Genomic DNA, 10,826 nt, shown 5'->3' with positions numbered 1-10,826 from the left:
CAATCAAGCTTGAATTGAAGACTGAATTTTAAGGTCAAGCTTGACTCCTTTGTCATTCTGTCAAGCCTATTTCAAGTTTGAATCAACATATGACCAATTTAAACAATTAAATCTTAAAAAAAAAAAATATTTAACCACGATGCATCCATCTAAAAGTTTTCTTTTGGTATGTTTTGAAATATGTTATCACTCTAGAAACATAACTATTATTGATCAAAGCTTTTATATGCTAGTATATTTTTACATATACTATATAAATATAATTTCATATAATATTTTTGAGCTTTATCAAGCTAAGCATGATCTAGCCAGGTTCACTTCTAGCTTGGTTAGATATTAATTTTGAGTTTGTGAACTAAGTTTTAGCTTGGTTTTATTAAATATAAACCGAGCTTAATTCAAGCCATGCTTAAGCCTCATAGATCAATTTAAAGCCCCAAATCTATTTACTAATAGTTGTTATTTTCATTATATTACAACTACTATGAGATCCACGTAGGATAGGAGTTATCTTAGTTTTTTTTTTTTGGAAACGGTTGTATCATACGTAGCGGGTATGAATACATTCAAAGAAATTAAAAGATAAAAATAGAAAAATGGGAACTAGAATGGGGACGCGACATTGAAATCCATCTATTTAGAGCATTCCACCTATCCTAACTTCATTCTATTTGGACACTCAACGAGATAGCCGATGAAGGCTTGGATGATTGCTTTGGGAAGGGCTATAGGGAGTCTCTATTGTGCAGGATGAGAGTTTGAACTCTCTAACATGGTCAATAAGGAATCCCAAACCAAAAGAAAGGGCTGCTTTGCATAGGGACTCTAAGAAACAGGAAGACGACGAAAAAATTTTCTAGATTGTTAGGTGTTTGATGAAAAGAATGGTAGGGCTCCACTATCTTTTTATTATTATTATTATTTTCTTATAGAAAAGTGGGACTAGTTCCAAAACAAGCAAAGATGAAAGGGAAAGAGACAAAGAAAGAGAGAAATAGAGAGAGAAAGAAGGAAAGATGAAAAAGAAAGAAAGAAAACAAGCAAAGAAAAAGAAAAGAAAAGACAAGAAAAGAAAGAATGAAGAAGAAGAAAGAATATAGGAAAGAAACAAAGAGAAAAAGGAAATAAAAAAAGTAAGAACAAAAAAAGAGAAAGAAATGAACGGAGAAAGAAGAAAAAGAAATAAACAAAAAAAGAAAGAAATGCAAGAAGAAAAGAAGGAGAAGGAAAAGAAATAAAGAAAAGAAGAAGAAAAAAAAAAGGAAAGAGGAAGGGAAAGATAGAGAAGTCTGCTAGATATTTAAAACATAGATCGAGCAACACTGTAGAGTGCCATGCATTTCTGAATGGTCGCTACCCATGATCAAACAAAGCGACCCACGAGCACGCATCATGAACAACATGTTGTTTAATGATTGTGCATCTCCTAATGGCAACCATCTAAAGATGCAAAGCATTCTACGGTGTGGCTTGTGCACGACAGAAGACCCTGGTTAGGTTAATTATTCATATAATGTAGTAGGAGAGGATTGGGATTACCTAAAGATTGGTATCATGGATGAAGCGCCACCTTGTTCCACCCATCACTTTTGAAGTGGATAAGAGGGTGATGCTTTGTATCACTTTTTTCAGCAAGCTAAAAAGGGACAACCATTTTGCCCGTCAAGTCCGGCAACAATCAAGTTTGTACATTTAAAATATTCCTAATACTCCCCATTGGTATGTGCCTTGAGCAGAGAAATGAAGCGTATCCTCTTAAAACGTTACAAGGCTATCAACATTTGGATTATATTAGTCAGATGAATATTTCGTTCCTTTTTTTTGAGCTAAGACGGAAAATTTATACAACACGTGTACGAATACACTTAATAAAGTTGGAAAATAGAATGTCACGGAGCTTCCAAGGTAGCTCCCTATCCTCTGCCCACACGGTGCTAACGGTATAGTTGGCTGCGTGGGTGGTCATCCAATCTGCAGCTCTATTGGCTTCTTTAAACATATGCGTAGTCTGGACAACTCCTCCATCTCTCATTATCATCCAAATATCGCGAAACAATAGATGGCCGCCGGCAGCGGCCCTCGGACCCTTTTGGATCCAGATGATGACTATAGCGGAGTCACCTTCTAAGATGACTGAAATAGCTAGTATTCCAATATTCCATTCTTCACCATGACTAACCAATCCTAATGACATCCCAAATGCTTGTTGCTAAATCTGAAAGATCTGTGAGCCTGGTGGGTTCGAGACACTTGGATCTGGCCTCCAGATTCTCCAACAAGGTGAATCCCACAGCACAAGATCTAGCTTAATTAAATCCACAAAAATTAGTGCCAAACCAATACTTGCAAGTAAAGGTATGATTGTTCTTGTTGCTTCAGAGAATAGCCAAGACCTGGAAAGTGTGTGGTTTTATATTCCCAACTTTTGCAGTAGATTCTCCTCTTCTCGAAGTGCACCCCTTACTACATCAATACATACCTAGCTTGCTCTCTAAGTAGATTGTATTCCCAAACGTTCAGTGCAAAAGAAGAAAAGCATCTTTCAAACTGACCTCTCATGTTCGTTTGGTTGTTTTCGATATAGAAAAAGTGTGAGAAACATGCTTCACTCTTATTCATCAGCTGCAAGGAATGCAAAATTGTGAATACCAATTCTCAAACATAGATAGGTGGAGAGATTCCAAACCGTTAAAATCACCACTTTTTTCAAAAGCTTAAGTTTATACAATAAAGTAGATTTATTTATATATTTTATATTTTCTTATACTTTTCCTCACATGTCGGCCGGATTTTTCTTTAATGGGTGAGCATGTGAAATTTTTAATAACGGAATTAAGAGTGCGGAGATAGGGTTCGAACTCAGAACCTCTGCTCTAATACCATATTGAAATCACCATTAACCCCATTATTAAAAATTGCACATGTTGGGCCCATCCATTAAAAGAAAGTCCGGTCACATGTGAGGGGGAGTGTAAAAAAAGATAAAATATATAAATAAACCTATCTCATCCTATCAGCTTAAGTTTTTAGAAAAAAAAGTGGAGATATTAACACAAACTATGATGGAAGATGGGAAAAGTAAAAGGGAAAGAGAAAAGCGATATGCAATTATCCACATATATAAAGTACTAAGAAAATCTCTGTAGATTAGTAGAAATTATAATAATCAGAAAACTATACTTTAATTTGTTAGTCATAAATAATAACATGCTAAGATTTAGAATCACAAATAATACCGTATTCAAGTTTAAGAGATATACCTGCGGAAGACATATTGAATACGTTCCTCAATCACCTGGAATAATAGCGGCTGGATCTTCCCTTCCTTGCTCCTCACAAAAGATAGCCGTCAATGGGGCAAGCTATCAACCATATGGAGAGGAGAGGGGGACCTAGCCTATATATAGGAAACATAGAGGAGCCTTCCCATTAAAGGCTCCAAAACCCTAATTGGGTTTCCTGGCCTACATACCAAAAGTACCACAATAAATAGGACTCAATCCTATACATCCAAGGTGCACCAAAGCCCATAAAACAAAATGATCACACATCATATTGGGCTTAACCATAGTACCATTCTGAGCCATACGTCTAACCCGTTTTATAAAACAAAAATACGCAATCAGTGTAAGCCCATATTTTGAAATTATTCTAACATTCTCCCACTTGGGCGAACACGGATTGTCATATTAATTTAAAAATTTTGTTTTGAAAACGACTCTCGGGTTAGACTACAAAAGTGGCCACACATATAGCTCAAATGATAATCACCTTGGATAAATGATCCGGTCCAACAAGAACATCAACATTGAGCATGGAAGTTGTTACACCATTTAATCGATGTAAGACCACTCCACAGCTACAAATGCTAACATCCTTATCGACATGGATCCCCATCCTCCAAATAATGTGGTAGTATGTAGTATGAAATTAGCACCAAATGTGATCAAAGGTGTGCTAATTCATATCGGTCCTCATAAATGCTTCAAAAGAAGCCATATGTCTCAAAAGAGACTCACATCATGTCTTTATGCATTATATCTCGAGATCAAAATGATATCATAATAAAAGACATATGTGCAATGCATGCTCAAACATAATTATAATTTCTGTGCACAAAATACAGAATTATAAATAGGGAGATAAATATTTTTATAATTGGAAGAGGCTGTACCCGAATCATATGGGTTGCCTACGTACCTCGTAAAGAGGATCAAGCCAAAACGTAGTTCTTTTACATAAATAACTCCCACTAACCCAAAATATCAAAAGTTTCCACAATGCCCATATTGGCAATATGTGTCTTAAAGACTTTCGGTGCGAGTCCTTTAGTCAATGGGTTTGCAATCATTACCTCTGTATTTATATGCTCTATTTTTGTCTGCCCTTCTTTAACTTTATCTCTGACTACCAAGTACTTGATGTCTATATGCTTAGAGCCACCAGAACTCTTGTTATTCTTTGAAAAGAACACCGCTGCACTATTATCACAGTAGATGGTAATTGGTCTCGAGATGGAATCAACAACTTTTAGTCCAGAAATAAAATTCCTTAACCAAATGGCTTGGACCGTAGCTCCATAACATGCCACAAATTCAGCCTGCATAGTAGAAGAAGCCACTAGAGTTTGCTTAACGCTTTTCCAAGAAATAGCACCACCAGCCATCATAAAAACATAACCTGAAGTTGACTTCAGATCATCTTAACATCCTGCAAAATCAGAATCTGAGTAGCCTACCACCTCAAGATGATCTGTACGCTGAAAGGTAAGCATATAACCTTCAGTCTTTTTCAAATATCTCATAACTTTCTTAGCTGCTTTCCAATGCTCATGTCCTGGATTCGATTGAAATCTACTAAGGACGCTTACTGCATAGGCTATGTCAGGTCTAGTGCAAACTTGAGCATACATCAAGCTCCCTACAGCACTTGCATAGGGTATCTTCTTCAAAGATTCTCTTTCAAGTTCATTTCTTGGACACTGGGCTTTGCTAAACTTATCCCCTTTTACTATAGGTACATCACCGGGTGCACAGTTTTGCATATTGAACCTCTCCAGGATGCGTCGTATGTATGTCTTCTGTGAAAGTCCCAACAAGCCACGGTCTCTATCATGCTGTATCTCAATTCCAAGTACAAAGGAAGCTTCTCCAAGATCTTTCATTTCAAAATTAGCAGATAATATTTTCTTTGTCTCATGAAGTAACCCTAGGTCACTGCTGGCAAGTAAAATATCATCCACATACAAAACAAGAAAAATGAATTTTCTCCCACTGATCTTGAGATAAATGCATTGGTCCACTGTATTTTCAACAAAACCAAGAGAAGTCACAACTTCATCAAATTTCAAATACCATTTTCGGGATGCTTGCTTGAGCCCGTGTATGGATTTGTTCAACTTACACACCAAATTTTTCTTTTTCTCTACGACAAAACCTTCAGGTTGTCTCATGTAAACTTCTTCATAAAAATCTCCATTTAAAAACATTGTCTTAACATCCATTTAATGAAACTCCAAATTATAGTGTGCTACAAGTGCCATGATAATTCTAAAGGAATCCTTGGATGAAACCGGTGAAAAAGTCTCATTATGGTCGATACCCTCTCGATGAGTGAACCCTGCAACCAATCTAGCTTTTTGTGGTTCAATATTCCCTTTTGAGTCTTACTTGAATTTGTAAACCTATTTGCAAACTATGGCCTTAACATATGGTGGAAGTTCAACAAGTTCCCAAACTCCATTTCTCTTTATAGAAAGCATTTCATTTTCCATGGCATTCAGCCATTTATCTAAGTCAGGTCTTGTTAATGTTCATTAAAAGAGACAGGATCAATATTATGCCCAATATTAAAATCACTCTCCAGTAAGTAGACAATATAGTCATTAGGCAAGGCAGACTTTCTTTCCCTTTGTGATCTCCTAACTTGTGGTTCAGAAAATGACTCTACTGGTGTTGGAGGAGGAACGTGAAGTTCTTCTTGATGCTCAGGTTCTTCATTAACTATTGTAATTGGCTGAGAAATAACTTTTTCTTGTACAACAGGAATCGGAACCACAACTTGATCCGGTTCAGCAAAAATTTTATTTAACACGGAGCTCTCACCATTACCAACATCATTTTCTAAAAATTTTGCCGTAATGGACTCAACAATTCTGGTGCCACGATTAGGACAATAGAACTTATAATCTTTTGATCTATCTGGATACCCAATGAAAAAAAACAGGTGTGGATTTGGGGTCTAATTTCTTTTCATAAGGATTATAAATCCTAACCTCAGCTGGGCAGCCCCAAACTTTAAAATGGGCTAAACTGGGTTTTACGACCTATCCACAATTCAAAAGGAGTTTTCTCAACAGCTTTACTAGGAACCCTGTTCAGAATGTACATGGCAGATTTCAATGCTTCACCCCATAAGAATTCTGGCAAATTTGTTCTACTCATCATACTCCTGACCATATCCTTTAGAGTCCGATTACGCTTTTCAGAAACACCATTTTGCTCAGGTGTTCCTGGCATTGTGTGTTGAGGAACTATCCCTCATTCTTGTAAAAAAAAAAAAATCTCGCAAAATCACACATGTTCTGACCGGACTCGTCATACTTACCATAGTATTCACCACCACGGTCAGATCTCCCAACTTTAATACTTTTCCCACATTGTTTTTCAACTTCCATTTTAAATATCTTGAATTTTTCAAGAGCGAGGGATTTATCATTAATTAAGTAAACATAAATATAACGCGAGAAATCATCAATGAAGGTTATGAAATATTTGTTCCCACATATAGTAGAAGGTAACAGTCTACTAATATCGGTGTGAATTAGTTCCAAAAGACCATCGCTTCTAGTGGATCCCTTTCTTGTAGTTTTAGTTAGCTTCCCCTTATGCAATCTATGCAAGTGTCAAAGTCCGAAAAATTCAGAGAGGGTAGAATCTCAACTTTCATCAATCTCTCCATTCGCTCTCTTGAAATGTGCCCTAAACGCTTATGCCATAATATAGAGGAACTTCTTACCAGCCAATATGGGAAGCCAGCAGAATGGCATTGTATAATATAAGCAATTAAGGTTTTTTTTTTTTAATGATTAGATGCTAGGGTTGTTACCACTATTAGTTCTTGTAATTATTAGGGTTGGGCGGTCTCCCTTTGATTACCAAGACTAATCAAATTCCCCTCTAGAAGTTGGTGACTGCAGAGGTTTCATTGCAACAACCACACCCTTCTAAGCTAAAATCCCAAAACAAAAGGGTATCCAAAGGATTACAAAAAAGGCCCTTTTACCATGCAGTAGTAGTAATCATATCAGTCTTAATTCTCTCCTTATGATGTACATATTACTAGCTGAAGGGTCTTGTTCATCCATTCATTACCATTTATGCCTCGGTTATAATAAGATGACACAAATATAGAAGAGGTATAGTTTGTAGGACTCATATAGTACATCCACGCCATTCTTACTCACAGCAGATGGTGGGTCATTGAGCTGCACCCTTCAGTTCATGTCATGAACTAGAGAGACTCCGGATTGGTGAAGGTTGTTTTGGACGTTGGGCACATTAAAAAGCATTCTTTCTTTGTGAGCACTCTAAAGTTCTACTTGACTCAACGCTAGGGACAACCGAGTAAGGCCCATGCTTGAGGAAATAGGACACCAGTGTGCGATATCCAGTTTTCAATGTTCAACGTATGTCACCTACTCAATCTGTCCACTAGCGAGTCTTAAACGAGTAGCAAAGGGATGGGTGCCGTTCTTCCTCATCCAGCATTCTGCATGGAAACTTTTCTTCTTGCCTTCAGCATTTTCTTAATGTTGCCAGGGCTTCCAGCAGGCACTACAAGGCATTTTAAGTTTGATGCATGTGATGTAGCTAGTTTCAATTGGAGATCGGTGAGCTATAGTTATGCTAAGCTAATAGAGCATAATTCAATATCTTATCTCACGACAATTTGGTTTCACAGGTTAGGATGGTGCTATCTCCCATCTCACATAATTATTTTCAGTCAAGGTTTCAATAGCAGACAATTGGCTTGAAAAGGGAAGAGGCATTCAAAACTGCGGAAACAACATATTTTATTTAATATCATCCAAATATGATGCATGCAATCAATGGATGATAACATATCTATTTAATCAACTTGGGCTATTAATTAGATAGTCCGTAATCAACTTGGAAAAAAAAAAACATATAAGTCTAATTACGGTAAGAGCCTCGGTGCATCATTGTAGAGTCGCCTTTGGGCTAACAATACAACACGCTATAAGGTACTCTTAAAACATATCATGAAGCTAATTAACAAAATCACATCAGCTTTCGAAACACCATCACCTTTGGGCAGAAGAATGATTCTAGGCTAATGCAATCCCATTAATCACTTCATGTCATTTTTCCAAATCATCATACACAATAACACCTTCGGGCAAGATATTGCATTCAATGATTTAGCAAAATGCAATGCTACCTTTTTTTTTTTTGTTGAGAAAATCAGATAAATATCAGTGAGTGTGCCACTTTTGGTGACTACCACCCACTTCAATTTCAAAATATCCTCTTAATGGGAAAATAAGGATAGTCTTTATGCCCAACAATTTTCAATCACAAAAATAATGGTTTATGTGACAAAAACATAATCATCAAACATGCTTCAAACATAATCAAAAATACATGTGATTGATTAAACAAAAATGTTAATTACAAAAGGCATATATGATGTCCAAAATTTAACAATTTATTAATTTAACACCTCAATATTAACATGCATGAGGGCCTTGATTCAGATTATTCAATATTTAAATAACAATTAAATGGGTTACTAACTCTTAGCCCCAGCCCAAAATCCCATTCTGGTCCATTAGGATGCAGTGCAAATAAAATAAATATGAGCTGATTAAATAAAAGGGCCCAACTTGCAATTATAGACCTATTCACATTGGGTTTAGTAGGCCAAAAAACCCTAAATTATTCCTCCCTATTTTCCTTCTTCTTCCCAGCGCCGCCACTGTTCCTGTTTTTTTTTTTTTTTTTTTTTTTTTTGTTTGGGAAGCAGCCCGTGGCTGCTACCCATGGCAGCCCCATGGTGGCAGCCCGCGGCTGCCACCCATGGCCGCCACCCACGCCGGCCACTGCGAGTGGCCGGCGACGCTCCCTGGGCCGCTGCGACGCCCCACGGCGTGCGGCCGCCCTTGGGGGGGGGGGGGGGGGGGTGGCCGCGAAAGCCCCCGGCAGCGGCGATCTCCGCCCGTGAAGGAGGCGGGATCCCACTGTGGCCGGGCTCCTTTGGGCGGTGGTTTCCGCCCACGGCGGTGGCGTGCGAGCCGCCTGAAATTCCTTCCGCCGCCGTCGCACGGCACAGAGGCGCCGGCCAGCGGCGAGGAAAGCCCCTTGCCATCCTTCATCTTCTTCTTCTTTCCCATGAAGAGGGGATTTGTAAAACGGGAAGAAGATGAAGGATGTCTGCGGGAGAAGAAAAAAAAAACAGAGAGATTTAGTTCATCCATCTCATGACAAAAATTGGTAGACTAGTTGCTAGGGAGAGGAGAATACCAATGACATGTCACGCTGGCCCCAAAGCACATCAATGCTTTGGAAGATGATAAGGAAGAAGATGACTCATGCGGTTGGAAGATGAAGCTTACGGGGAGGACAAGGAAAAAGATGAACAGTGAAATCCTTTTCCCTTTTCTCTTTTTATTTTTATTTTTTTTTAAATCCGAAAATCATATTTCATACAAATCTAAAATAAAATCAAATCAAAAATTTGATCATCAATGGAAGATCCGTGCATGAAGATTTATGCAGAAAATCCATTCACCATATATCACCAATGCATAAAATCAATCCTTAAATCCAGATAAAATAATAACTGTGTATGAAGGATTCTAATCCTAGCATGGATGCTCTGATACCAATTGTTAGTCATAAATAATAACATGCTAAGATTTAGAATCACAAATAATACCGTATTCAAGTTTAAGAGATATACCTGCGGAAGACATATTGAATACGTTCCTCAATCACCTGGAATAATAGCGGCTGGATCTTCCCTTCCTTGCTCCTCACAAAAGATAGCCGTCAATGGGGCAAGCTATCAACCATATGGAGAGGAGAGGGGGACCTAGCCTATATATAGGAAACATAGAGGAGCCTTCCCATTAAAGGCTCCAAAACCCTAATTGGGTTTCCTGGCCTACATACCAAAAGTACCACAATAAATAGGACTCAATCCTATACATCCAAGGTGCACCAAAGCCCATAAAACAAAATGATCACACATCATATTGGGCTTAACCATAGTACCATTCTGAGCCATACGTCTAACCCGTTTTATAAAACAAAAATACGCAATCAGTGTAAGCCCATATTTTGAAATTATTCTAACATAATTTTCATACTTGAGTTCAACTGTGACATTTTAGTATATGCTAGGTTAACAACTGCTGCAAGTTGCAATTATACTTGTTATCTAGAAGTATAAAAATAAATAAAAAATATGGTTTTCTAGGTTCTACCTTCCGGTACGTTTTTCAAAAGGAAAGTGGATTCGTCGATCCAGCCAAGCTAACTGGGAGTTCTATGAGGAGTTGCTAGATGCCTTGATGGTGAAATGGTAGACACGCGAGACTCAAAATCTCATGCTAAAGAGCATGGAGGTTCGAGTCCTCTTCAAGGCATAATATTGAGAATGCTCATTCAATGAGCAATTCAATAACAGATTTCGGATCTAATCAATATTGATATACCGAGTATCTTATCTGTTGATACGAAGTATTCCGGCGATCCCCACGATCCGAGTCCGAGCTGTTGGAATTGGAATAGGTTCGGCAG

The 10,826-nt window shown here is 37.9% G+C and overlaps 1 long non-coding RNA gene across 1 annotated transcript; it reads right to left on the bottom strand.

Moving 5' to 3' along the window:
- Positions 1-1,768: 1,768 nt before the first annotated feature.
- On the bottom strand, positions 1,769-9,720 carry LOC120111372. Its single transcript, XR_005512602.1, has 2 exons — positions 9,546-9,720; positions 1,769-2,622 (listed from the first exon to the last, which is right to left on the bottom strand). It is a non-coding gene; the product is annotated as an uncharacterized LOC120111372 (long non-coding RNA).
- Between the last annotated feature and the right edge of the window lie 1,106 nt (positions 9,721-10,826).

This window comes from Phoenix dactylifera, chromosome 7, assembly GCF_009389715.1.
Source record: "Phoenix dactylifera cultivar Barhee BC4 chromosome 7, palm_55x_up_171113_PBpolish2nd_filt_p, whole genome shotgun sequence".
NCBI lineage: Eukaryota > Viridiplantae > Streptophyta > Magnoliopsida > Arecales > Arecaceae > Phoenix > Phoenix dactylifera.
This window is presented reverse-complemented; position numbering and strand designations above follow the sequence as displayed.